Below are 25,859 nucleotides of genomic sequence, written 5' to 3'. Positions count from 1 at the left end.
CTATAACAAAATTGCCTTTTGGCTGCAGGGATAGGGCGCTGAGGCATGTGCTCTCATTTAGGCGGCAGGTACAACTGCTGCTGCCGGGGAGCACAGAATCTGTGGAGGGTTCCTTTAGGGTGCCCTACGAGGGCATTCAATATATTTTTTTCTATGGCATGGAGGGGGTTAGGTGTTATCTGTGCAAGGAGCTGGGACACACTCGTAGGAGTTGCCCCAAAGGGAACAGGAATCCCACCTCAGATCCTGCACCCGCCCCTCCCTCTGCCAAGACACCCGGTACCACAGCGGGGCCCTCGAGAGCCCAGGTCCCCCCTGGGACCGTAGGAGATGTCGCTGCCCCATCTCGGGCGGTGACATCTGCACCTCTCCCAAAAGAACAGAGGGAGAAGGTAAAGCCCTCGAGGGCCCAGGTCCCCCCTGGGACCGCAGAAGATGTCGCTGCCCCATCTCGGGCGGTGACATCTGAACCTCTCCCTAAAGATCAGGGGAGAAGGTAAAAGCCACCCCACAACAGTCACCCTCTGTTGTCGCTGTCCCCCCCAAGAACACCTTACCCCCATTGTAAGCACCGTACAAGGTGCGGGGGAGCAGGAGGAAGCTCCTGCTGGGGAGGCAGCGGCACCCTCTCCTGGGGAATCAATCCCCAGGAAGAGCAAATTTAAAAATAAAAACAAGAGGGCATTTGAGGAAGTCGAGGTGGGTGAACCGGATTACGTTCACCTGCGGATGTCTCCTAAAGGGAACGGAACATCAGTTCCGCACAAGGTGGCTCCATCCGGCCCACTGGTTGGGATTGACCAGTGTGAGCCGGATCTCATAAATGAACAGCCCCCCCCCCCCCTCGAAGATCTGGAGGGAATGCAAGAGGAGGTACCCGACATCTCTGGGGTGGAAGGCCAAGGTGCTCAACAGCATGAGGCCTTACCCCTAGAAATAGATGTTGGGGAGCCTCCCAACGCCCCTCTGGGTTGGAGAGAATCCCCCGGAGACTTGTGTTTCGGTGAATTTACCCTACCGGACACAAAAAAGATACCTGTCTTCGGGGACCCGGGGGTCGACCGGGATCCCCTTCCGGTTGTACCGCCTTCGGATGACGCAACTAAGGAAAAAAAGCCCCGGTTGCGTCACCTGAGGAAGGAGATGGGCTAGGACTGACCCCCGTGGGTGGGGGTTTGGAGGGTGTTTTGGTGAGCACTTCCGATTACATCTGGGAGTTGTCTGACCTGAACCCTCTTAGTTCATCTTTTGGATGGTCTGGAGAGGTTGCAGGTCAGACTTTGCCACTGCCGATTCCACCACTGCTGTGGAGACAGTGACGTCATCACACAGCGTCCCGCGACGGAGCGGCATCGTGGCACGCTGAGTGTGCCCCTGCAAGCTGCGGTCTAACCTCCGTGCAGATGATTAACCTGCTGAGGTATAGGAGCTGCTCCAGACGGCCTGGAAGCCGGAGTGACCTCACTGAGCACCAATACATTCAGCTGAACCTGGCAGCATGAAGGGAAACCTCCTTGGGAGCAAAAGATTGACGTCCTGCCCCAGAACCAACGGAGTGGCACTAGCTGAGAGAAGCAAGCACCTGACTCTCCTGACAACAGCTGCCGAGTGGTAAACAGTGTGATACACACTAAATGCACTTTACCAACCTTTTTTATGTACGCAGATATATTACCCCTTTAATTTGAATTATATTGTTGAACTTGCTTCATCATTTGGCGTTGTGCGCTGTTTTCTTTTGTTTCCATTTGCCACGTTAGAGCAGTGGTGGGACGTGGGCAAGGTTCATCTGTGCCTCGTTTGTCAAGAGCACACTAAAGGTGCCAGCAGGCGGCACGATGCTGAGATCGAGACCCTTAGGGAAGAGGTGCTCGATCTCGAGAGGCGGCTTTCTGTGGCAGGAGACCAATTCCTGCAGTGTGCGTTAAGTGGAGAGGAAGTGCGCTCTCCGGGACTTGGAAGATCGGAGAGCTCGGGGGACGTATGTGCGATCCCGCATCCACTTCCTTCGGGAAGAGGGTCGCGGGTCGCGCCTCTTCTACGCGCTGGAGAAAAAGAGGGGAAACCGTAAACATATCACCTGCTTGCTAGCAGAGGATGGTACCCCTCTGACTGACCCGGATAGCATCCGGGACAGAACCCGGAGGTTTTACGTAGATCTTTTCTCTCCGGAGTCCATCCAGCCGGATGCATGCAGGGTCTTATGGGAGGGGCTTCCCACGGTCGGCGAGGGTGGAAGAGAGCGGCTTGAGTTACCTTTGACTCTGGCCGAGCTCTCTGAAGCTCTTAATCTCATGTCCCACGGAAAAGCGCCGGGGCTAGACGGGCTGACTGTGGAGTTCTTCCATTTTTTTTGGGAGATGCTGGGACCTGATTTCACCGAGGTCCTGGCCGAAGCCCTGGAGACTGGGGAGATGCCCCTTTCATGTCGGCGGGCAATACTGTCTCTGCTGCCGAAGAAGCGGGATCTCCGCCAGATCTCTAACTGGCGACCGGTCTCACTGCTCAGCACGGATTATAAGATCGTAGCCAAAGCGCTCTCGCTGAGGCTCAAGTCCGTGCTGGCAGAGGTGATTCACCCCGACCAGTCCTATACTGTCCCGGGCCGGAGCATTCATGACAACATTTTTCTGGTCCAGGATCTGCTACACCACGCGCAGAGGACTGGTCTGTCACTCGCCCTCCTGTCCCTAGATCAGGAGAAGGCATTTGACAGGGTGGATCACCGTTACCTCATGCAGACCTTGCGGGAGTTTGGCTTTGGCCCACAATTTGTGGGCTTTCTCCGGATGCTGTATGCCTCTGCAGAGTGTCTGGTAAAAATTGGTCCCTGACGGCACCTTTTGTGTTTGGTCGGAGAGTACGTCAGGGGTGTCCCCTGTCTGGGCAACTATACGCGCTGGCCATCGAACCCTTCCTCTGCCTACTGAGGAGGAGGCTCACTGGGCTGGTGCTGCGGGAGCCCAGCATGCGGGTAGTCCTGTCGGCTTATGCCGATGACGTGCTCCTCGTGGCCCAGGATGATCTGGAGCGAGCACAAGCGTGCCAAGAGGTCTACACCGCGGCCTCCTCTGCTCAGATCAACTGGTCCAAGTGCTCCGGCATTTTGGTGGGTCCCTTACAGGTGGACTCTTTGCCCCCCGCATTTCGTAATATCTCGTGGGGGAGCGATACTCTCAAATATCTGGGAGTCTACCTGTCTGCTGCAGAGGACCCAGCCCCAGAAAACTTCAGTGAGCTTGAAGAACGAGTCATTGCTCGTCTGGGGTCATGGGTGTATCTGTCGAGAAGCCTTTCCCTTAGGGGAAGTACACTGGTGATCAACCAGCTGGTGGCCAGTAAGCTTTGGCACCGGCTGATAGCCATGGGTCCGCCCCCTGAATTTATCAACAAGATCCAGAGGAGATTGATGAATTTTCTCTGGATTGGGAAGCATTGGGTCTCTGCGGGGGTTGCGTGCCTTCCTTTGGAGGAGGGTGGACAGGGAGTGGTGTGTGTCCGCTCCCAGTTACACACTTTCCGCCTCCAATACCTGCAGAGATACCTATTCGCGGATCCGTCTCCACAGTGGTGCCAGCTGGCGACCAGTTTCTTTCACCAGCATTGTCAACCTATCAACTTCAGCTCTCCGGATCTTTGCGCAGAACCCAAACCACGGCAACCCCCTCGGGCTTCTATCTCCCCCAACCTCAGCAGGTTGGGGGATATGTCCCCGGCATGTTTTCGCGGCATGCCGAGGAAAGTCCTGTATTCTCTGGTGCTCCATATAGTGCACTACCTCGCCCTTGTCACCCGCCCAGATACCATCTGGAGGCGGGTATTTTTTGGGAACGAGGACGAGAGACCCCGGTGGAGAGAGCTCTATTCAGCTTTGGTTCCCCGTCCCGCCGGGGATTTGAGTTGGAGGGTCCTCCACGGTGCACTGAGCACAGGAGAGTATTTGGCACACTTCACGGACTCCCCCGCCGCCTGTCCCTTCTGTGGCGAGCGGGAGTCCGTATTTCACATTTATTTGAGTTGCGCCAGACTGCAGCCCCTCTTGTCCTTCTTGAGGAGCCTTCTCCTGCAGTTCTGGTTAAACTTCTCTCCTCATCATTTTATTTTTGGGTGCCCAGTGTCCCGAGACAATAAGCCTAGGGATCTCCTAGTTAACCTGCTCCTGGCAGTGGCTAAGGTAGCCATTTACAAGACCAGGAAGCAGCGTTTGGAGAAGGGGGTCCCAACGAACATCGTGGCAGTGTTCCGGGCGCTGGTGCACTCCCGTATTCGGGCAGAGTTCACGTATGCCGAGTCCGCTGGGACGGTTTCGGAGTTTGCCTCCCAGTGGGCGTTAGGCGGGGTGCTCTGCTCGGTATCCCCCATCATGGGGTCTTCTGAGTTAACCCTTCTTTTTTAAGTGCACTTTTTACAGTGCACTTGCTGATTCCCTTATATATTTGTTTGACTGGTTTTTCTTTGTTCTACTTGGCAACAAGTAGAATTGCTGTTTAACTGAATTGGCCGGCTTCGCCGGCCAATCAGTATTGAACCAGATCAAAATAGGCTGCGTCACTCACCTAAGCACTATCACCTGCTGCTGCGTCACTCACCTCAGCACTATCACCTGCTGCTGCGTCACTCACCTCAGCACTATCACCTGCTGCTGCGTCACTCACCTCAGCACTATCACCTGCTGCTGCGTCACTCACCTCAGCACTATCACCTGCTGCTGCGTCACTCACCTCAGCACTATCACCTGCTGCTGCGTCACTCACCTCAGCACTATCACCTGCTGCTGCTTCACTCACCTCAGCACTATCACCTGCTGCTGCGTCACTCACCTCAGCACTATCACCTGCTGCTGCGTCACTCACCTCAGCACTATCACCTGCTGCTGCGTCACTCACCTCAGCACTATCACCTGCTGCTGCGTCACTCACCTCAGCACTATCACCTGCTGCTGCGTCACTCACCTCAGCACTATCACCTGCTGCTGCGTCACTCACCTCAGCACTATCACCTGCTGCTGCGTCACTCACCTCAGCACTATCACCTGCTGCTGCGTCACTCACCTCAGCACTATCACCTGCTGCTGCGTCACTCACCTCAGCACTATCACCTGCTGCTGCTTCCCTCACCTCAGCACTATCACCTGCTGCTGCGTCACTCACCTCAGCACTATCACCTGCTGCTGCATCACTCACCTCAGCACTATCACCTGCTGCTGCTTCCCTCACCTCAGCACTATCACCTGCTGCTGCGTCACTCACCTCAGCACTATCACCTGCTGCTGCGTCACTCACCTCAGCACTATCACCTGCTGCTGCGTCACTCACCTCAGCACTATCACCTGCTGCTGCGTCACTCACCTCAGCACTATCACCTGCTGCTGCGTCACTCACCTCAGCACTATCACCTGCTGCTGCGTCACTCACCTCAGCACTATCACCTGCTGCTGCGTCACTCACCTCAGCACTATCACCTGCTGCTGCGTCACTCACCTCAGCACTATCACCTGCTGCTGCGTCACTCACCTCAGCACTATCACCTGCTGCTGCTTCCCTCACCTCAGCACTATCACCTGCTGCTGCGTCACTCACCTCAGCACTATCACCTGCTGCTGCATCACTCACCTCAGCACTATCACCTGCTGCTGCTTCCCTCACCTCAGCACTATCACCTGCTGCTGCGTCACTCACCTCAGCACTATCACCTGCTGCTGCGTCACTCACCTCAGCACTATCACCTGCTGCTGCGTCACTCACCTCAGCACTATCACCTGCTGCTGCGTCACTCACCTCAGCACTATCACCTGCTGCTGCGTCACTCACCTCAGCACTATCACCTGCTGCTGCGTCACTCACCTCAGCACTATCACCTGCTGCTGCGTCACTCACCTCAGCACTATCACCTGCTGCTGCTTCCCTCACCTCAGCACTATCACCTGCTGCTGCGTCACTCACCTCAGCACTATCACCTGCTGCTGCGTCACTCACCTCAGCACTATCACCTGCTGCTGCGTCACTCACCTCAGCACTATCACCTGCTGCTGCGTCACTCACCTCAGCACTATCACCTGCTGCTGCGTCACTCACCTCAGCACTATCACCTGCTGCTGCGTCACTCACCTCAGCACTATCACCTGCTGCTGCGTCACTCACCTCAGCACTATCACCTGCTGCTGCGTCACTCACCTCAGCACTATCACCTGCTGCTGCGTCACTCACCTCAGCACTATCACCTGCTGCTGCGTCACTCACCTCAGCACTATCACCTGCTGCTGCGTCACTCACCTCAGCACTATCACCTGCTGCTGCGTCACTCACCTCAGCACTATCACCTGCTGCTGCTTCCCTCACCTCAGCACTATCACCTGCGGCTGGTTCACTTCTTTGACTCATTCATAAAGCGGAAACCAGCACACGCTGTCAGGAAAAAGTTTATTTTACTGTGGGATCTGGCAAACTCAAATTTGCCACACTTTCATGGCCACTTGTGGCGATTGGTGACAAGGTTCCCCACCTTGGATCTACAGCGTGTGCCTTATGTAGAATCTACTATCTAGTCACCTGCCAATAAACTAATATAAAGAGCCTGGGTGGGCACATGCCAATGAACACATTAAGGTCCGTATTCACTAAAGGGGCTATGCTATAGCTATGCTATCTCCCATTAAAATAGTTATGCACATTTATTTAATACACGCATGAAAAGCAAAATCTATAAATATCTGACTGGGGCAGAAGATATTATTGTATAATTCACTAATTATAGAGTTTTTTTTTAACAATCTGAATGAATGCTATATAATGTTTTCAATTAGAAAAAGACACTAGTGCAGTATCTTGTTCATGATATAACACATTTTGCCAGTCCGACTGAGAGACCTATTTTATAGTTATGAAATGTCAAATGGCTCTAAAGATTATTGTGGTTAATAATAAAAGTGTGACTTAAAAAGCAGGAAGACTTTGGCAATACTGTGGCCAGGATGGTGCAAAACAACAGCACCATATATACAGAATGAGAGAAAATTAATACCATCTGAAATAAATGTACGTTTTTCTTTTGCTAAAACCTGATGCAGAGTATTGCACCAGTTGTGCTCCAGTTTGCAGCCAGAAGGCTTTAATAAACAGTCCCTTTATGTTTTCCTTCCTGCTAACGCTTTAACCTTAATCTTCGTCTTGCATCGCCGTTATATTGAAAAAGGTAGGCTTTGTTCTGTTGCAGCATACACAATTATGACATATTTGACTACTGTATGTAGAGGAGCCCACGAGGATTACGTACAGTACCGTATACTAAGCCAAGCCTCCGCTCAAATAATAAGAATTTTTAGATACGTGGTTTAAGATTCTGAATGAATGTAGTTTGGATTTAATGTTACTCACAGTGGAAAATCTATAGAGTGAGATTGATGCAGTTAAAATTGAGATCAATAAATTAGATCTAAGAACTCAACTGAGGAATTAACTAAATTAAAACAGGAATTAGATGCTACTATACAACAGTTTCATGATGATTTATTACAAAATAAAATCAGGCGAGATACTTAAGTTTAGATTATCAATATGATCAAGTACTGTAGTGCCGACGAGTATTCTAAAACAAATCTGGGACAATCACCAACAAGACCCAGGTACATGCTGGGTATATGCTGGGTACATGCTGCAACATTTCAGTGACAATTCTGCAGAGACTAATGGCCCATTGGAGTAACAGCGGGGGTCCCTGGCAGTCCCATTCAAACTGAATGGGACTGCCAGGGACGCCTGCTGTGTTAATCCGATGGGCCATTAGTCTCTGCAGAAATGTCACTGAAATGTACCCAGCATGTACCTGGGTCTTGTTGGTGATAGCCCCAGATTTTCCAAGACAAGTTTAAAGCAAGTTTTAGAATACTCGTCGGTGCACCTGTATACATGGAGTGATAGGTGGAAAACTTTTAGAAATGATAGAGTGAGGAGTGACTTAAAAGAGGGCTCGCCTTCCAGCATAGAATCCGATTCTTCAGGGTCCATGCGAAAGCGGAAACAGAGCGAGCCCCACAGCGGCAAAGAAAGTGCAGAACAAGGAAATAGGCCTCTGTCCCTACGGTTGACGGGGATTTATTTAAGTTAAAAACTGAGTTGTTGTTTCATTTTTTTCGATCGTTAAAATGAAAGATGATTTTTTTTTCTGGAAGAGATTTTGAGCACCCCACACAGCTAGGGGAATAACCTACAAGTGGATGACGGTAGGAGAATCTTACGTAACAAGAGTAAGTTTATTCCGTTTATGTGCAGTCACTCCTTACAGACATTTACCCAGGTGGTGTCTGGCGAAATTGGGCAACTTAGCTTGTGCCATATATCAAAATGGAAAGAAACCGTGAATATAAAGGAAAGACCTATATTGGGCTCATTAATTAGCGATGTATCTTTGTTTTTTAAACAAGTGGACAAAGGGGGTGCCCTAGTTGTTATGAACACAGAACAATATAATGATGAGGCAAATCGACAGCTGTCTAATATACAGCATTATGCTGTATATAGAGATGGAGATCCTACAATGTCGTTCAAGCTGAGCATTGATGTCATCATGAAGAGTGCACTTGACACAAAATTGATAGACAAAATACTATATGACTTCTTGTGTGTACCATTTCCTATTACACCAGTGTTTTATCATATGCCTAAGGAACATAAGGAAAGAACTTACAGTGCCTTTTCCACCAGGCAGCCCTATTATGACGGGAAATGATTCGCTATTACAGGCTTTAGCATCCTTCATTCACACTTATTTACAATTATTAATGTCTAAAATTGCAACATATTTACCACTGTCACCACTGACTTTCTGGAAAAATTGAATGATTTACAGGATCTGACACAGGACGATACTTTAATCATCATGGATTTGTATAGTTTATATACATCTATTCCGCTTGATCAACAACTCTGGGCAGTGGATAGATTACTGAATCTTGCGGATAAAGACATACTTTAGCTATGAGAGGGTTTGTTCTGGACCTCTTAAGATTTGTGTTGACTAACAACTTTTTTAGATTTCAAAAACTATTTAAATATATATAGGTTCAGGGAACTGCAATGGGGGCCAATATGGCCCCCGCCTGTGCAAATATTTTCATGTATTTTTTTCCCCTGCATTCATGATATTTTCCCTATTCTACTATTCTTTCTAGCCTATTTTATTCTACATTTACTTTTGAATACTGTCGGGAGCTTCATGCTCTCAACCAAGAGCTAGAAGTCTCACGTCAGGAGACCTGGAGTCCCAATTCACAAGTGCGTAAATGGAAGGAGGGCTACGAGAAGACTCTGAGGGTTATAGAGACTGTTGAAAGAAAGAATAGAGATCTGACAGAGGAGGTTTCATGTCTGCCTAATCAAGCCAATAAAAAAGCTATAGAGAAGCAAGAATTCCAACGAGGAAAGTTGGAAGTATGGTTAGCACTGGAAAACACACACACACACACAGAAACACTGAGATACACACACAGAGACATACATCATACATATATATATATATATATATATATATATATATATATATATATATATATATATATATATATATATATATATATATATATATATATATATATATATATATATATATATATATATATATATATATATATATATATATATATATACAGTGCTCGACAAACCCGGTCGCCCACTCGCCAGGCGCGAACGGAAATTGGCCGGTGGCCAGCTACTTTTTTCCCCTGCTCTGCGCAAATTTTTTTTTTTAAATAAATAAATAAAAATATCCTCCTTGCTGATTGGCCAATTGGTCGTGACGCGAAATGGAGCCCTTCTCTGCAGGGGTAAGTAATGGCTGCTCCCTGTCTCCTGCCCGCGCTTCCCCCCTCATCCCCTCCAGTCTCCGCTACTGTCGGGCAGGAGATGACAGCAGGGGATTTCCCCCCTGTCCCACGGTTCCGCTCCTGTCCCTGTGGCTGCACGCGTGGGGCAGGAGATGACAGCGGGCGATGTCTCCCCCCCCCCCCCCTCCCTCCCCTGTCCCGCTTGCTCTCCGGTTCCGCTCCTGTCCCTGTGGCTGCACACGTGGGGCAGGAGATGACAGCGGGCGATGTCTCCCCCCCCTCCCTCCCCTGTCCCGCTTGCCCTCCGGTTTCGCTCCTGTCCCTGTGGCTGCTCGCGTGGGGCAGGAGATGACAGCGGGCGATGTTCCCCCCTCCCGTCCCGGTTGCCCCACGATCCCGGCTTTCCCCCAGTGCCCGTGGCTGCTCCCGATGCCAGCAGGGGTGTTCCCCTCGGTCCCCGTGGCTGTCTCCGCTTCCCCCTCCCACAAATGTAAAAATAAATAAATAACAAAAAAATATCCTCCTGGCTGATTGGCCAATTGGCCGTGACGTGGAATGGAGCCCTTCTCTGCTGGGGTAAGTAATGGCTGCTCCTCGCGCGCTCGTTCCCTGTCTCCTGCTCGCGCTTCCCCCCTCATCCCCTCAATCTCCGCTCCTGTCCCTGTGGCTGTGGCTGCTCGCGCGGGGCAGGAGATGACAGCGGGGGATTTTCACCCCGTCCCGCGTGTGCTCCGGTCCCGCTCCTGTCCCCGTGGCTGCATGCCAGGGGCAGGAGATGATAGCGGGGAATGTCCCCCCCCCCCGAACCCGCTTCCCCTCTGGTCTCTGCTCCTGTCCCCGTGGCTGCTCGCGCGGGGCAGGCGATGACAGCAGGGGATTTCCCCTCCTCCGGTTCCGCTCCTGTGGCTGCACGCGCGGGGCAGGGGTGTTCCCCTCGGTCCCCGTGGCTGTCTCCACTCCCCCCCGACCCCCCCCCCCCCAACGAGAGAGAGTGTGAGTGTGTGTGTATGTGTGTGTGTGTGTATGAGAGAGAGAGAGTGGTGTGTGTGTATGTGTGTGTGTATGTATGTGTGTGTGTGTGTGTGTGTGTGTGTGTGTGTGTGTATATATGAGAGAGAGAGAGAGAGAGAGAGAGAGAGAGAGAGAGAGAGAGAGAAAAAAAGAGAGAGAACGTGTAGGACACCAGAGGTACCCACCCACTCCACCCACCCAGTCATCCCCCACCAAGTCAGTCAGTCATCCCCCCACCCCACCCAGCCAGTCAGTCATCCCCCCACCCCACCCAGTCAGTGAGTCATCCCCTCACCCCACCCAGTCAGTCAGTCATCCCCCCACCCAGTCAGTCAGTCATACCCGCACCCAGTCAGTTAGTCAATAGTCAGTCACTCCCCCCCCACCCAGTCAGTCACTCCCCCCCCCACCCAGTCAGTCACTCCCCCCCCCACCCAGTCAGTCACTCCCCCCCCCACCCAGTCAGTCACTCCCCCCCCCACCCAGTCAGTCACTCCCCCCCACCCAGTCAGTCAAAAGTCAGTCATCCCACCCCCCTGCCCCCTGCCCAGTCACCCCACCCAGTCAGACAGTCAGTAATCCCCACCCAGTCAGACAGTCAGTAATCCCCACCCAGTCACAGTCAGTAATCCCCACCCAGTCAGACACCCCGTCACCCCATCACCCCACCCAGTTACCACATCACCCCACCCAGTCACCCAATCCCCACACCCATTCACCCCATCCCCACACCCAGTCACCCCATCCCCCCACAGTCACCCTCTCTCCGTCTCTCACCCTCTCTCCGTCTCTCACCCTCTCTCCGTCTCTCTCTCGGTTTCTCGCTCTCTCCCTCCCTCTCTCTCCCCCTCCCTCTCCCCCTCCCTGTCTCTCTATCACCCTCTCTCCGTCTCTCTCTCACCCTCTCTCCGTCTCTCTCTCACCCTCTCTCCGTCTCTCTCTCACCCTCTCTCCGTCTCTCTCTCACCCTCTCCCCGTCTCTCTCTCACCCTCTCTCCGTCTCTCTCTCATCCTCTCTCACCCTCTCTCCGTCTCTCTCCGGCTCTCTCTCACCCTCTCTCCGTCTCTCCCACCCTCTGTCCGTCTCTCTCTCACCCTCTCTCCATCTCTCTCTCACCCTCTCTCCGTCTCTCTCTCACCCTCTCTCCGTCTCTCTCTCACCCTCTCTCCGTCTCTCTCTCACCCTCTCTCTGTCTCTCTCACCCTCTCTCCGTCTCTCTCACCCTCTCTCCGTCTCTCTCACCCTCTCTCCGTCTCTCTCTCTCACCTTCTCTCCGTCTCTCTCTCACCTTCTCTCCGTCTCTCTCTCACCATCTCTCTCTCCGTTTCTCTCACCCTCTCTCCGTCTCTCTCACCCTCTCTCCTTCTCTCTCACCCTCTCTCTGTCTCTCTCACCCTCTCTCCGTCTCTCTCACCTTCTTTCCGTCTCTATCACCTTCTCTCTCACCCTCTCTCCTGTCTCTCTCACCCTCTCTCTCCGTCTCTCTCACCCTCTCTCTCCGTCTCTCTCACCCTCTCTCTCCATCTCTCTCACCCTCTCTCTCCGTCTCTCTCACCCTCTCTCTCCGTCTCTCTCACCCTCTCTCTCCGTCTCTCTCACCCTCTCTCTCCGTCTCTCTCACCCTCTCTCTCCATCTCTCTCACCCTCTCTCCGTCTGTCTCACCCTCTCTCTGTCTCACCCTCTCTCTGTCTCACCCTCTCTCTGTCTCACCCTCTCTCTGTCTCACTCTCTCTCACAATCTGGATCTGGATATTTTATTTACCCTGTATATCTTAACTGCCCTATACAACACCGAAATAACTTATACTGCTTTCTTCCAGATCTGACTCAAGCTTAACACGGAAGACATCGGAACCCCCCCTAACCCAGAAGACAGGTAGGGAACACATCCCCTCCAATGTATAACATTGTGGGAATGAGCGTACCTGGACATTGAGGGACTGCGGATCAGGTAAGATCCCAGGTGGGATTGCTGCTTTAAATATTGTGAAGCAGGGGCATCCAGACACTAGTTAAGGGGTGCAGGAAACTAGTCATTCACATCTGGGTTTTTTTTCTAGATTTGACATTTATACACACACACACACACACACACACACACACACACACACACACACACACACACACACACACACACACACACACACACACACACACACACACACACACACACACAAATTGTAGTATAATGTAATACAATAAATAAACTTATGTCAAAAACGAATGTTCTTACTAGGAATTTATTAAATTTATTTCATTTATGGTTTTTTTAAAATGCGGGGCTGGGGGCGGGATTGGAGGCGGGGTTGGGGGCGGGACTAGAGGCGGGGTTGGGGCGGGACTAGGTGGCGAGTAGATTTTTTGGTTCGGCGAGTAGATTTTTGGGTGATTTGTCAAGCACTGTATATATATATATATATATATATACCACTGTCATTAAGGTTATGGTGGGTAAAAAAAGTGACAAAAACCCTCCACAGTAAAGCATAAAGCAACTGCAAATATTACTGTGTGTTCATTTGCATGTCTTAGACAGGTCTGCAACCCTGTCTTTCCCCATTGTCACCCAGCATACAGCGCTTCCACTGCAGCAAGGGATTCTGGGAAATGACATGCAAATGAGCACTCAGTGCCACCTTTTGTCTCAAGCTCATATTACACAAGCCAATCCTCAAGCCACTGCATGCTGTTTTAAACACAGCTTTTAAACAGAGGCTGGGAAGAGATGCAAAGCCATTAGACCTACTCACATACATGTTTCAACCTTGATGGGTATCATCAGTGTGAGGCTGGTCTTAATGGCTTGCAGGTTTGAGACTAGACTAGGTAATCACCACTGTCATTAAGGTTATGGTGGGTAAAAAAAGTGACCTGTCTAAGACATGCAAATGAACATACAGTAATATTTGCAGTTGCTTTATGCTTTACTGTGGAGGGTTTTTGTCACTTTTTTTACCCACCATAACCTTAATGACAGTGGTGATTACCTAGTCTAGTCTCAAACCAACAAACCATTCTCCACTCTGACTGACTGCAGCAGAGGTAAGGGGCAGCCAAGGGGGAACCCAGAGGGAGACCTCGCCACACTACTTATTTTCCATTTTTGTATTTGCTGTATTTCACTTATATGTTCACAATATATTCTTGTGCCTTATACTTTTTTATGTCAACTGTCTTCTTTGTCCTTTTCACTACTGTATCTAGTGAAATTAACTTATTAAAAAAAAACATTTAATTGGTCAATGATTCAATATGTTCATATTATGTGTATTACTATTTGTCACTTTCTTACCCACCATAACTTATAATATGTTGAAACCACTTCCAGTTGCACATTGCAAAGTCAGTATAACCATCCTCACATTGATGAGACCCAAATTGTTGAAACAACTGTCTGTGAGTAGGTTAACTGGCTATGCACTTAACCCAGGCTGTGCTGAAAAGCTGTGTAATGCGGTATACGCTTATAGTGGTCATGTTAAAATAGAGAAGAAGCAAAAGATGACACTGTGTGCTCATGTGCATGTCATTATCCAGGCGTGAATGTGCTCACAATAGGTATTTTTTATTTACCCTATGGTGGAAGGTTTTTGTCATGTTTTTTACCCACCATAACTTATTTAATGTGTGGTTAAAACCGCTTCCAGCTTCACATTGCACAGCCAGTATAACCATTTTCACACGGATGAGATCCAAAAGGTTGAAGCAGCTGTCTGAGTACCGTAGGTTTATTGGCTAAACACTTCTTTAACCCAGGCTATACAACACAAAAGATGTACTTGCTTAATCTCAAAGTAAAGAAAATACGGTGCACTACAGTAAAACACTGATGCAAAATGGGAGGAGAGAAATAAATCTTATAATGTATTTGTATGCACTCAAAACCTTTGTGAAAATAGAGGAATGGTAAATAAAATATAACTTTTACTATCAAATATTAAAATAAGAGATCACGGATCAAAATTAATGTATGGAATATGTCACTTGTAAAAATCACAAGTTAACTGTAGACAGAGTGATTCACTAGACTCAGTGATAACCCTAACACATCAAGGGACGGTACTTGATGAGTGTGATACTCAGTGTATATTCTAAACCGAGTGTAGGATTTTGTTAGGAAAATGTTCCAAAACCATCTCTGTTTGGTAATGATCTGGTAAAGAAAGAAAAAAATAGAATCTGTACTCACCAAATGGAAGATTTTAGATATAATGCTGAAAAAGACCTCACTTAGGACCAGTTGGTGTTCAGATACTGTGCGCCTACCAAGCCTGAGGAAAGGGCCACGGCCCAGAAACATTGCACTTTGTGAATATACACTGTATTTGTCAAAAGTGTTAACATCTTATGGGACTCGGCTGAGTTATTTTTTTTTGAACACCCTGTGAGGGACACATTAAATAGTAATTACTTACAGTAGCTGCTTTAAAATTGGCTTTGGTTACATGATTATTTATTTTAGTACTTGATGTATTGTTGAGTGCTGATTCATTTTCTTTACTGGTCATTATCTGGTGCCAGAAGGTAATAGTGTAAGGAGGCACAAACTATGTTTGTGCTTAAAATGCTAGCCAAAGGAATTCACAATAACACACATAATGGTGTGAGTTGGAGTATAATAGCAGTGACCCCACTATAAAACTTTTTGTGATCTTTAAATATATAAATGACCTAATACCAGAGATGAGGCACATCTTCCGTGTGAGATGTGGGAGGCTCCCCCCTTGAGAAAACAAATGATGCGAAAAGTACATCGGGTCGACAGTGACACCATAGACCCTCAGAAAGGTTGGAGAGCTTGTTATCAATGGTGTCTTGGTACCTCGCGTTACTCCCACATTACTTTATCTTTAATTTACAAGAGGCCTACGTACGTCAGTTCTCGCCTATGGCTTTAATGTATTTAATTTACTTTTATAAACTCTCTCAAGTGGCAATACACTGTAGATCATCAGAGACTGTAGCACTTGATTTCCTTGTAAATCCAACAGGCAGCCTCTCATAACGGGGTGGCCATGGGCCTTTTGTACTACTTGTTACTCACTTATCTCTCTCAAACAAACAGCACACAAAACTAAAAAGATCACTTACCTCATGTTCTAGTGTCCCCAAGGTATCTGACAAGTGGCCTCTCTCAGAGATGCAGTTGGGTGGTTTCGTACGAAAATCCTTTTTAATTTAATGCTCTAATCCTTCAGAGCCAAATGAACAAACATATACTTGCCTAAGCAAGTACAAAAAGACCCCTTAGTAACAGCACTCGCTTACCTGATCTTTCAGAGCGTCTGACACGCAGCCTCTCGTAGCAGGACGGTCGGGTGTCTGCACCACACTTTGTTTTCCTCTCCTCTGTTACTTTAAAAACCAAGATCCCCCCACTTTCTGGTCTACAGTCCCAAAGATATCTGACAAATGACCTTGCATAGCAGGGGGTGAACGGGCACTTTTGCATCAAACGCTGCCTACCTTTTCAACTGAAATACTGTAATACATTCTCTATTTAATGGTCTACTGAAGCAGCTCCTACCGAGCATCTCAAATCTCTCAGCGAGCAGCGTGCTGCCTACACACTTTAGATTAATATATACAGGGAGGTGAATCACAAGCTACCCACTTCTATCCTACTTTCAAACATTAACGCAACAATATGAAGATCTAATAATGGGAATTATGTATAAAAATATCTGGCCACTTTTCTCTGTTTCTGAATTATGTATAAAAGACTGATTTCCCTACAGTATATCAACATAAATAAAATTTGCAGACACGCTGCATACTATCGCCAAAGGTTTTTACCTATTGTAGGTAAGGATGTGTCGGATAGGATTTACACTTTCCCTATTGAAATTAGTTATACATTTAGATCTGAGCATTGGATGATTGATGTTGCCTAGTCCCCTGGCTATCATCTTTTCTGTGGCCCTAACAGTATGTCCTGTTAGACACAGGCACTGTGTGGGATAAACTCTCTTATGGAGGCCTAGCTTGTTGTTGCCACCTGGATACACTATTGCTGTATCCAGGGGCTGGCCTAACAACAACCAGAGAGTGTAATTCCTGGGGGGGATACTGTCTGGTCACATCACTGTCAGTATCGGACCTGCCCTGTTATCGGGCAGGGTTACAAGCCCCTCCCCTGGGGTACATAAGCTGACACTCTCCCAGAAGTCAGGAGCTCTCTTCCCTCCCCCTGTGGAGTAGAAGCACTTACCCTTTATCCCATCAGGGATAAAGGAGCTGATAAGAGGCCTGCTAGGCTTCAAGCCCTGTGAGTACTACTTCAGGGAATGTGCCTGTGATAACTACATGTATGCTGCTAATAAAGACCAAGTTGAATCCATCTCTTCTAGCTATTTGACTGGGCCACTACCTGAGTTGCCAGTGAGGACCATCCTGGCTACAACAGTATCCTCACCGGCTGGAGGCACTGTGCTATAAAGCAGCGGTGCGCAAACTAGGGGGCACAAGATTATTTAGGGGTGGTGCAGGCTGCATGCGGGGAAGCCTGGGGGCGGGCAGAGCTGTGCATGGGCAGCCAAGCAGCTCACAAGCTCCCTGCTGCTGTCTCTGTGTGGTCTGCCTCCAGCAAGGGCGGGGTCTTCCCTGCACACAGACAGACCCTCCTCCTCCTGTCCCAGTTTTCAGCTGACATGGGGGACTGCAGTGAAAGTAAGTGTGTCTTAGTAGTGAAAGTAAGAGAGAGTGTGTGGTGTGTGGTGTGTTTGTGACATATTGAGGGGAGGGGGAGATAGAGACATGGAGAGGTGGGAGACATTGAGGGGAGGGGGAGAGAGAGACATGGAGAGGTGGGAGACATATTGAGGGGAGGGGGAGAGAGAGACATGGAGAGGTGGGAGACATATTGAAGGGAGGTGGAGAGAGAGACATGGAGAGGTGGGAGACATGTTGAGGGCAGGGGAGAGAGAGACATGGAGAGGTGGGAGACATATTGAGGGGGGAGAGAGACATGGAGGTAGGAGACATATTGGGGGGAGGGGGAGAGACACTGGAGGGAAGGTGGAAGAGAGAGACACTGGGGGGAAGGTGAGAGAGACACTGGGGGGAAGGTGAGAGAGAGACACTGGGGGGGAGGGAGAGACACAATGGCTTAACGGAGGGATGAAGGTCAGGCAGAGATGGTAGATGGAGGGGCTTGGGAGGATGAGTTTTGGGGGGCTGAGGGTTCTTCTTTGGGTTAGGGGGTCACTTCGGATTATTTATCAGCAGGGGAGATTCATCAGTACCCCCCTTGAGTTTGGTTATGGGGGTCCCTAATCCCTGGGCAACATTTAAAACAGGAATAAATAAATAATACATAAAACTGGTAGGTAGGAGTGGATGACACTGGGGAAAGCAAATGGGAGAAGGAAAAAGGGAGGGGAAAAAAGGGGGCAGGAGAGGGAAGGGATGTAGCAAAGAGGTGGATGAATGCCCCCTCAAATGGACTGCCTTTGTGCACCAGAAAAAAACATATTACCAGATGCCAGCAAACAATAAAATAAACAGTGATCCAATACTTGTATACTGCCTGCGCCACGCCTGCAGCCCAAGCGATTTGTAAACTTGGCTGCAGGAGATTGTAGACGTGTGGCGGACGCATCACAATGCTGGTTCGCCCTCATTGGCTGAACCAGCTCACGTGCGCTGACGTCATGTGATTTTGATTACATCAAGCAGGGGGTGGGGCCGAGAAATTTCATGGATGAAAAGGGGGGTGCGGCATAAAAAGTTTGCTCACCCCTGCTATAAAGGATCCTCACTAAAAGCCTTTCCTGATGCCTTCCCATACAATCGTGGAGTTCTCAGGGCCTTCTGTTCTACCAAACAGGTATGCACCGCACCAGAATACACCGGTAGCTATATGATCTCACTTAGGGTGGGGGAAAAGGTGCTACATTGAAAAAGGATATATTAGTATCAGTACATTTTATAAGGCACATTGCTCCTTTTCAGAATATCTGTATACACAGCACACACTGCTACTGTACATTACTGGCTCTTAACACAAAATATCTGTGTATACAGCACATATTGCTACGTTACTGACTCCTAAACAAAAACATTGTATTGAACTATTGCTTAAATGGTTACTAATTTTTTTTATCTCTAGAGGATAGAATTGCTACAAATATTGCATTATCTCTGCTATTTACTGTATGTGACTATTCTGATAGCCAGACTAATCAGGAAACGGGTGTATATTCTCTGCGTTTTCTCTTTGGTATCAGGTCATTTATATATTTAAAGACCATGACAAGGTTTATTATGGGGTCACTGCTATTATACTCTATGGCCAACTCACACCATTTTTTTTTTGTTATTGTGAATTACTTTGGCTAACATTTTAAGCACAAACAGCCTTTGTGCCTCCCTACACTATTACCTTGTGGCACCAGATGTAATTATCAGAGGTAGTTTTTGAGCCTTTTCCCAACAGAATCCTCCACTCTGTTTATAATATACACTGAGTATCACACTCATCAATTACCGCCCCTTGATGTGTGAGGGTTATTATCACTGAGTCTAGTGAGCTCCTCTGTCTACAGTTTCACTTGTGATTTTAAAAATGTTGTGTCTTCCATACTGTACATTAATTGTAACCCTGGCTGTGCTGAAATAGCTGTGTAATGTGGTAGGCATAAGCTGTTAGGCCTCCATGGAAAAATGGTCAAGAAGCAAAAGGTGACACAGTCTGTTCATTTGCATGTCATTACCCAGAATCCCTGGTTGCAGTAGAAACATTGTATATCAGAGATAATGGCAAAAAGCCAGATTGCAGACCTGAGACGTGAATATTCTCACAAATGGTATTTTTATTTGCTGTGTATTACTATGAAACAGCTGGCTATACAAGCTTGTTTTCTAACCAAACACCATCTGCCTAATACATAACATTAAATAACACCTACACCAAAACATAATATATTAAAGGTATCTGCAAAAGTAGACGTCTCAGTAGAAATGTATTAAGTAAAATGTTAAATGGAGTACCTTATGTAAATATTGTCCTTCCAGTGATTTAAGGAACCATCAGGATTAGTTCTTGAGATAGCATTGTCACAGAAGACCAGATGATTGCACCGGAAATTGCAAGCACCAGACAAAGCAAAGGACTTAAATAAACTTACAAATATTTATTAATAAAACTAAGGTATAAAACGTGTAACAAATAAAGGGACAATAGCTTTAATGGAGGAAATAATCCTGTCCTGGGTGAATGATAAGCTTTAAATGTTTGTGATGTCAGTTATGGCCTGCAATATAAAACAGACTAAATTAAGACGCAGCTATAGTGAATTATCTGTGTTTATTACATCAGTTAATGGTTGTTAGTACCCAAACCAACTCACACTCAGATCCTTAAATAACAGATCACACGGTAAGGGAAAAGATAGTCCCTAAATTGTCAGTGTTAAAGTGATACAATTGATAATATCTTTAATTAGCGGCTTTATTTAGACACATAAGAGGAACAGGTTAAGTAGTGTTGCCAGGATTGATTCAGATACGTTTATGAAACAGTATGGTCTCTGGTGAAGTAAGTAAACTCAAAGTATATTCAAACTTGTGTATGCTCCGTGGGCTGCGGTACCAACCAGAGCTATCAGTGTTTAGCTATAGAATCCCTGACAGGAACACGGAAATGTCACTGATATCTCCGTGTTCCTATCACAAGTTTGAATGTACTAATTTGAATCCATCTACAGAGTTACTGCATACAGCCTCATTAGATCAGCCTAGTAAGGACCTTTATTATCACCTCCCATGATCTTATCAGGGCTTACAACAGTACAATCTGAGGCTGTATGCTTAACTAACAATAGAGCTCAGGAATCCACATTGTTGCTATTTATGGTTACTTTGGATGCGCACATGCTGTACACAGTGCTTTTCCTTTCTCTTTGGTTTACCTATATACAGTAACTACCTGTTTTGTGCACCGTCAATTACCTCTATACATTACTTTTGCTGTATTGAAAATAGCTGAGCTAAGAGAGTTCCCTCATTTTGTGGAACACTGAGATGGATAGTTAAAGATCATTCCGTAGATATTAACTATGATAGCTGACTATTCATATAGTATAGAAATAGAAAGTCTGAATGCTCAAAGGCTGCCCCCCTCACAACGGCAATCCGTGAAGGCAGAATAAGAATACACTTAATAAACAACCCACAGATGGAAGAAGAGTACCATCAGGGAAGGAGGTAATAATACCTTATCCCTATCACTGACGAGACAATTTTTGATAATCCAAAGTAGGGGACTGCTGTATGGCAGCTAAGGAGAGAATATATATATATATTTATACATTAAAGTTTAATTTTAATTTACTGATGAGACCATGCAGTATCACTGCTTTTCCTTTACTAAAGAACTATCCTACCTATCCATTTTAATTACCTCATTCCCTAGTTTCATGCCGAAGGGCAACTAGGCTGATCTATAATAATATTGATAGGACCTATGGCGGTTTCGAGGTGGTTGTGCATTGAATAAGGGACTCTTTTCTCCATCCTTTCTTTGGGTGTCCCTTTTTAATCTCCATTTTTCTCTTAGATGTTTTGGTTAATCATTTGGTCCTAATGTCTGAGCAGAGAGGAGCACAGTGATCTGGCCTGAGAGACCTCTTACAACACAAGACATTTAGGGGCTTATTCTACTGTATATCCTCCAATGTGGCCAATCAGGCCATTTTCGGCTGCAACTCCCTATTGACTTCAATGGAGAAGTCACCAGCGGATGTAGAATAAGTCGCTTAGACCCATATTTACTAAGTGGTATTATGTAATCAGAAACCTTCCAGCCCCAGGAAACATATTAGGGCCATATTAGGGCCAATTCATGCAAATGGACAATAAAGTGTCTTCTGAACAAAGATGCCTTATGGACTTTAATACTTCTTGTATAATGTATAATATACGTGTAGCTGTTGTCATTCATGTGCTTTTTTTTTTTATTACTCAAAGCATTTAATTGATTGTTTTAACCACAAGAAATGAAAAAAAAAAAAACCTTTTTATCTTTTGGAAAACATGAAATTAGCCATAACAAAATGTATGCACATAAAAATGTGGTCTTTCACAATATCTGTGGTTTATGTATATTTATAGACATCTTTCAGGGATTATTAAAGATACACTGCGGAGATACATTTTGCAAATATTTCATACTATTGTAATATTGTAATCTAATCTCAACCCATATTGGTTTTTACTGACGATTCATCAACAAACTTTGTATAAAACTGTATTCAAATTGCTACAAGAGCAAATACCTTTTATTTACTATGTATTGGAGCAGCAGATGGCTCTATATTCATTGGCTGCTGCACAGGATTTGTTTTCCCTATTTCCAGATCAACATAATAGGGCAGTGGAAGTCTTGGACTTAAGGAACATCTGCCACTAATTTTCTAGTCACACCCTAAGTTACTTAATCATTTTATATCTGGTTAAGGAAGTGCCCTGCTAGCAAGAAAGTAATGGACAGCTTCTTTCTGCATTGCAGAACTGAATTGAGGCTGCAGACCAGACACTAAGACCAAGGGCTAAATTGTCCAATTTCATTGGTATGTACAGCAGCATTACACATCAAGGTCTCACACCGTTTATAAGACCAGAACACACGATGGGGTCAGCCAACACCCCTGACTCACACTCAAGGGCACTTTTTGAATAATTGACAGTCTCTCCAATTATGAACTTTCAGCACAGCAAATAGAAATATCACTTGTGAGTACATTTACAGCTCTGACAGGTCTGAAACCCTGTTTTCCCTATTCTCTCTTAGCAGCCAATGCTTCCACACCAGGGATTCCCCATTGGCCTCCTGTATTGCACAGCTTTTTTTGCACAGCCTGGGTTAAAGAAGTGCATAGCCAATAAACCTATTCACAGAGAGCCATTTCAGACTTTTGGGTCTCATCAGTGGGAGGATGTTTATACTGGCCATGCATTGTGAAGCTGGTAGTGGTCAAAATAGCTGTCTGTGAGTATGTTTACTGGCTATGTACTAATTTAACTAAGACTGTGCTGAAAATACTGTGTAATACAGCAGACATAATCTTATAGGGGTACATGTTAAAATGGACAAGAAGCAAAAGGTGACACTGTGTGCTCATTTGCATGTCACCCAAAATTCCTGGCTGCAGTGTAGGCATTGTTTGCCAAGCGATAATGTGGAAAGACAGGGTTGCAGACCTGTCTGAGACATGTTAATGTGCTCACAAGGGATATTTGTATTTGCTGAAGGCACCATTACAAGAACCCCAGCTAGCACAGCCAGAGCTGCTACCAGCACCACCTATAGAGCAAATTATCTTGGGAAGCAGAGGGTCCCTGAAACTGAAATACATGGGATTCAGCTCCAGAGATCCCCTGATTCAATATCTCTTTCAACTACACAAAGATTTGGCAACTATTTGAAAGCAAAGGTAGATCTAATCTATCATCCCATTTGGAACTCGTAATCCTCTCCCTCCCTCTCTCTCTATTTTGGAATCCTTCTTACCTTTCATAGAATTGGATTTATCCCTGCTACTATCCTCCTCTCCTTCCACTAACTGCAACCTTGACCCAATTCTCTGTTACCTCATCCAACCTCTTACTCTAATCCCTATACTTACAAACATTTTCAACTCTTCCCTCCACTTAGGCACTTTTCCCTCTGCTTTCAAACATGCAATAGTCACACAATCTCAAAAACAATAACCTTGATTATATTTCACCCTCTAACTATCACGCTGTCTTTCGCGTGCCCTTATCATCCAAACATCTTAATCGTCTATTCACACTTACGCAATTTCCTTACCAATCATAACCAACCGCTTTGACTCATTGCAATCTGGCTTCCGAACCATTCATTCCACTGAAACTACCCTCACAGATTGCCCAAACTCAAGGGCTCTACTCCATCCTAATTTTTCTTGACATCTATGCTGCTTTAACCACTTTCATTTCCAGCAAATTCTTCACTCTCTTGGTATCTGAAATAAAGCACTCTCCTGGTTCTCCTCTTACTTTTAGAACAACTCATTCAGTGCCAGTTCTTCCTATTCTCCTGTTGTCCTGTCTGTTAGCTTGCCTCACGGCTCTGTCTTGGACCACTTTTTCTCTATATTGCCCAATTTAATTAAATTGTGCTAAACATAAGCATGCCGTTACTCCCATTCAAAAGAAATGGGAGTTAAGACACGCTAAAGCTTAGTACCTTTTAGTGTATGTGTGGGCAAACTTTTTCATCTGCCCCTCATGCGTGCTCTTCCCCTTGCTTGTGCCCCCCTACTTTTACCTTATCTCCGGAATTTCTGACGTCACAACGTCATGTGACGACGTATCGCCATGGCAACGTGTCGCCTGAAGCCGCCGATGACAAGGTGAGGGAACTTACAGAGGCCAGCATGTAATTTAAATGCTTTAGGGGAGGAGCTCGGGGCCTCTGTATATGTTGCGCCCCCCAGAAAATTTCCAGTTTGCGCACCCCTGTTTTAGTGCATATCTGCCTATATGCACTCTCATTAGCTTTGGTGATCTCATTTGCTCCTTTCCTTTCAAATATCACCTCTATGCAGAAAACACACAACAGTATTTTTTAACCCCTATTCTTACGCCTTACATCCAGTTTCAAGTCACTGATTGTCTCTCTGCTATTTCAGACTGGATGGCTCTCCATCTCCGGAAATGTAACATGTTGAAAACAGAGATAATCATAATCCCACTTAAACCACTAACAATTGCTCAATTTTATATGATGTAGCCAAGTCCCCCTCTTACCTCCAGGCTACGTGAGGGGGACGGCTGTGTGGTTGCTACAGGGAGATTGTCAGCCAGTGGCAGCCATAACAGCTATAGATCCGCTGGGAACTACAAGTCCCAGCAGCATCAGGGGCTGCAGACCACATGTTGCCAGGCAGCCAATAGGGCTGCTGCATGTATAACAGTGATAACAATTAGGATTTTTAGGGCAGTTGTTGAGTTGGGAGCAGGGTACAGAAGAGGGAGGTAGGGTCCCAGGTGCCAGAAGCCCTGGGACTAGGCCAGATTTCCCCTGCAGGCCCCAGTTAGTCCCCGACTCACAGTAGGCACTTGCAGCAGTAAAGGGAAGCCAATAGTTGGGGACCCATTTCCCTGTGTTGTGCAGTGTTGTGTGTTGTCTACGACACACAGTGAAGCGTAACTTGTGGTCTGGAATCAGACCACATATGTTCAGAGACTGTCTATGGTGGGACGCTCCTGCTGGAAACCACCCCACGTGGAGGCGGAAGTCGTCATATATCCGCCAGGGGATCATTGTGTCACCCACTGTCACAATTTGTGGACTTTTACTTGCAACCTATCGTGTACAATATGTCCTCCTACATCAGAGACACCAGAGATTTCATCAATAAGTTGGCAGCACTTACACTTGATATTATGAATATCCTTGACGTCTCAAGCCTGTATACTAATATACCTCACCAGGAAGGTATGGAGGGTATTAGGAATCATCTCAACCGCCCTGGCCAATATGTTGGACCTCCATCTGAATTCATAATGATTCCTATAGAATTTATACTCCATAAAAACTACTTCAGATTTGAAAGATCATACTGTATTACCTGCAGTTGGTGGGAACATCTTTGGGGTCCAATATGGCCCCGGCCTACGCTAACATCTTTATGGACACATATGAACATACCCATCTGCTACATGATGCCCCACATGCCAAATGCATATTACATTATTCACATTTCATTGACGATGTGTTCTTGCTCTGGAGTGGATGTGAACATGACTTAGTTGAGTTTATTACTTTTCTGAACCAACTACCATCAACCATACGGTTTATGTCTCACCATGGTACAACAGAGATTGTATTTCTGGACACTATAGTGTATAAATACAACAGTACACTCTGCACAAGGATCCATACTAAGGAAACAGATAAACATATGCTCCTGGATGTCGAGTCACCACCCACACCCTTTGAAGAGGGGGCTTCCCTTTTCGCAGATGCTACGACTGCGGAGGATCACCAGCAACCCAGCGGA

The sequence above is a fragment of the Ascaphus truei genome, chromosome 2 (assembly GCF_040206685.1).
Source record: "Ascaphus truei isolate aAscTru1 chromosome 2, aAscTru1.hap1, whole genome shotgun sequence".
NCBI classification, from domain to species: domain Eukaryota; kingdom Metazoa; phylum Chordata; class Amphibia; order Anura; family Ascaphidae; genus Ascaphus; species Ascaphus truei.
The sequence above is the reverse complement of the archived record's forward strand: the minus strand, read 5'-3'. Positions refer to the sequence as shown.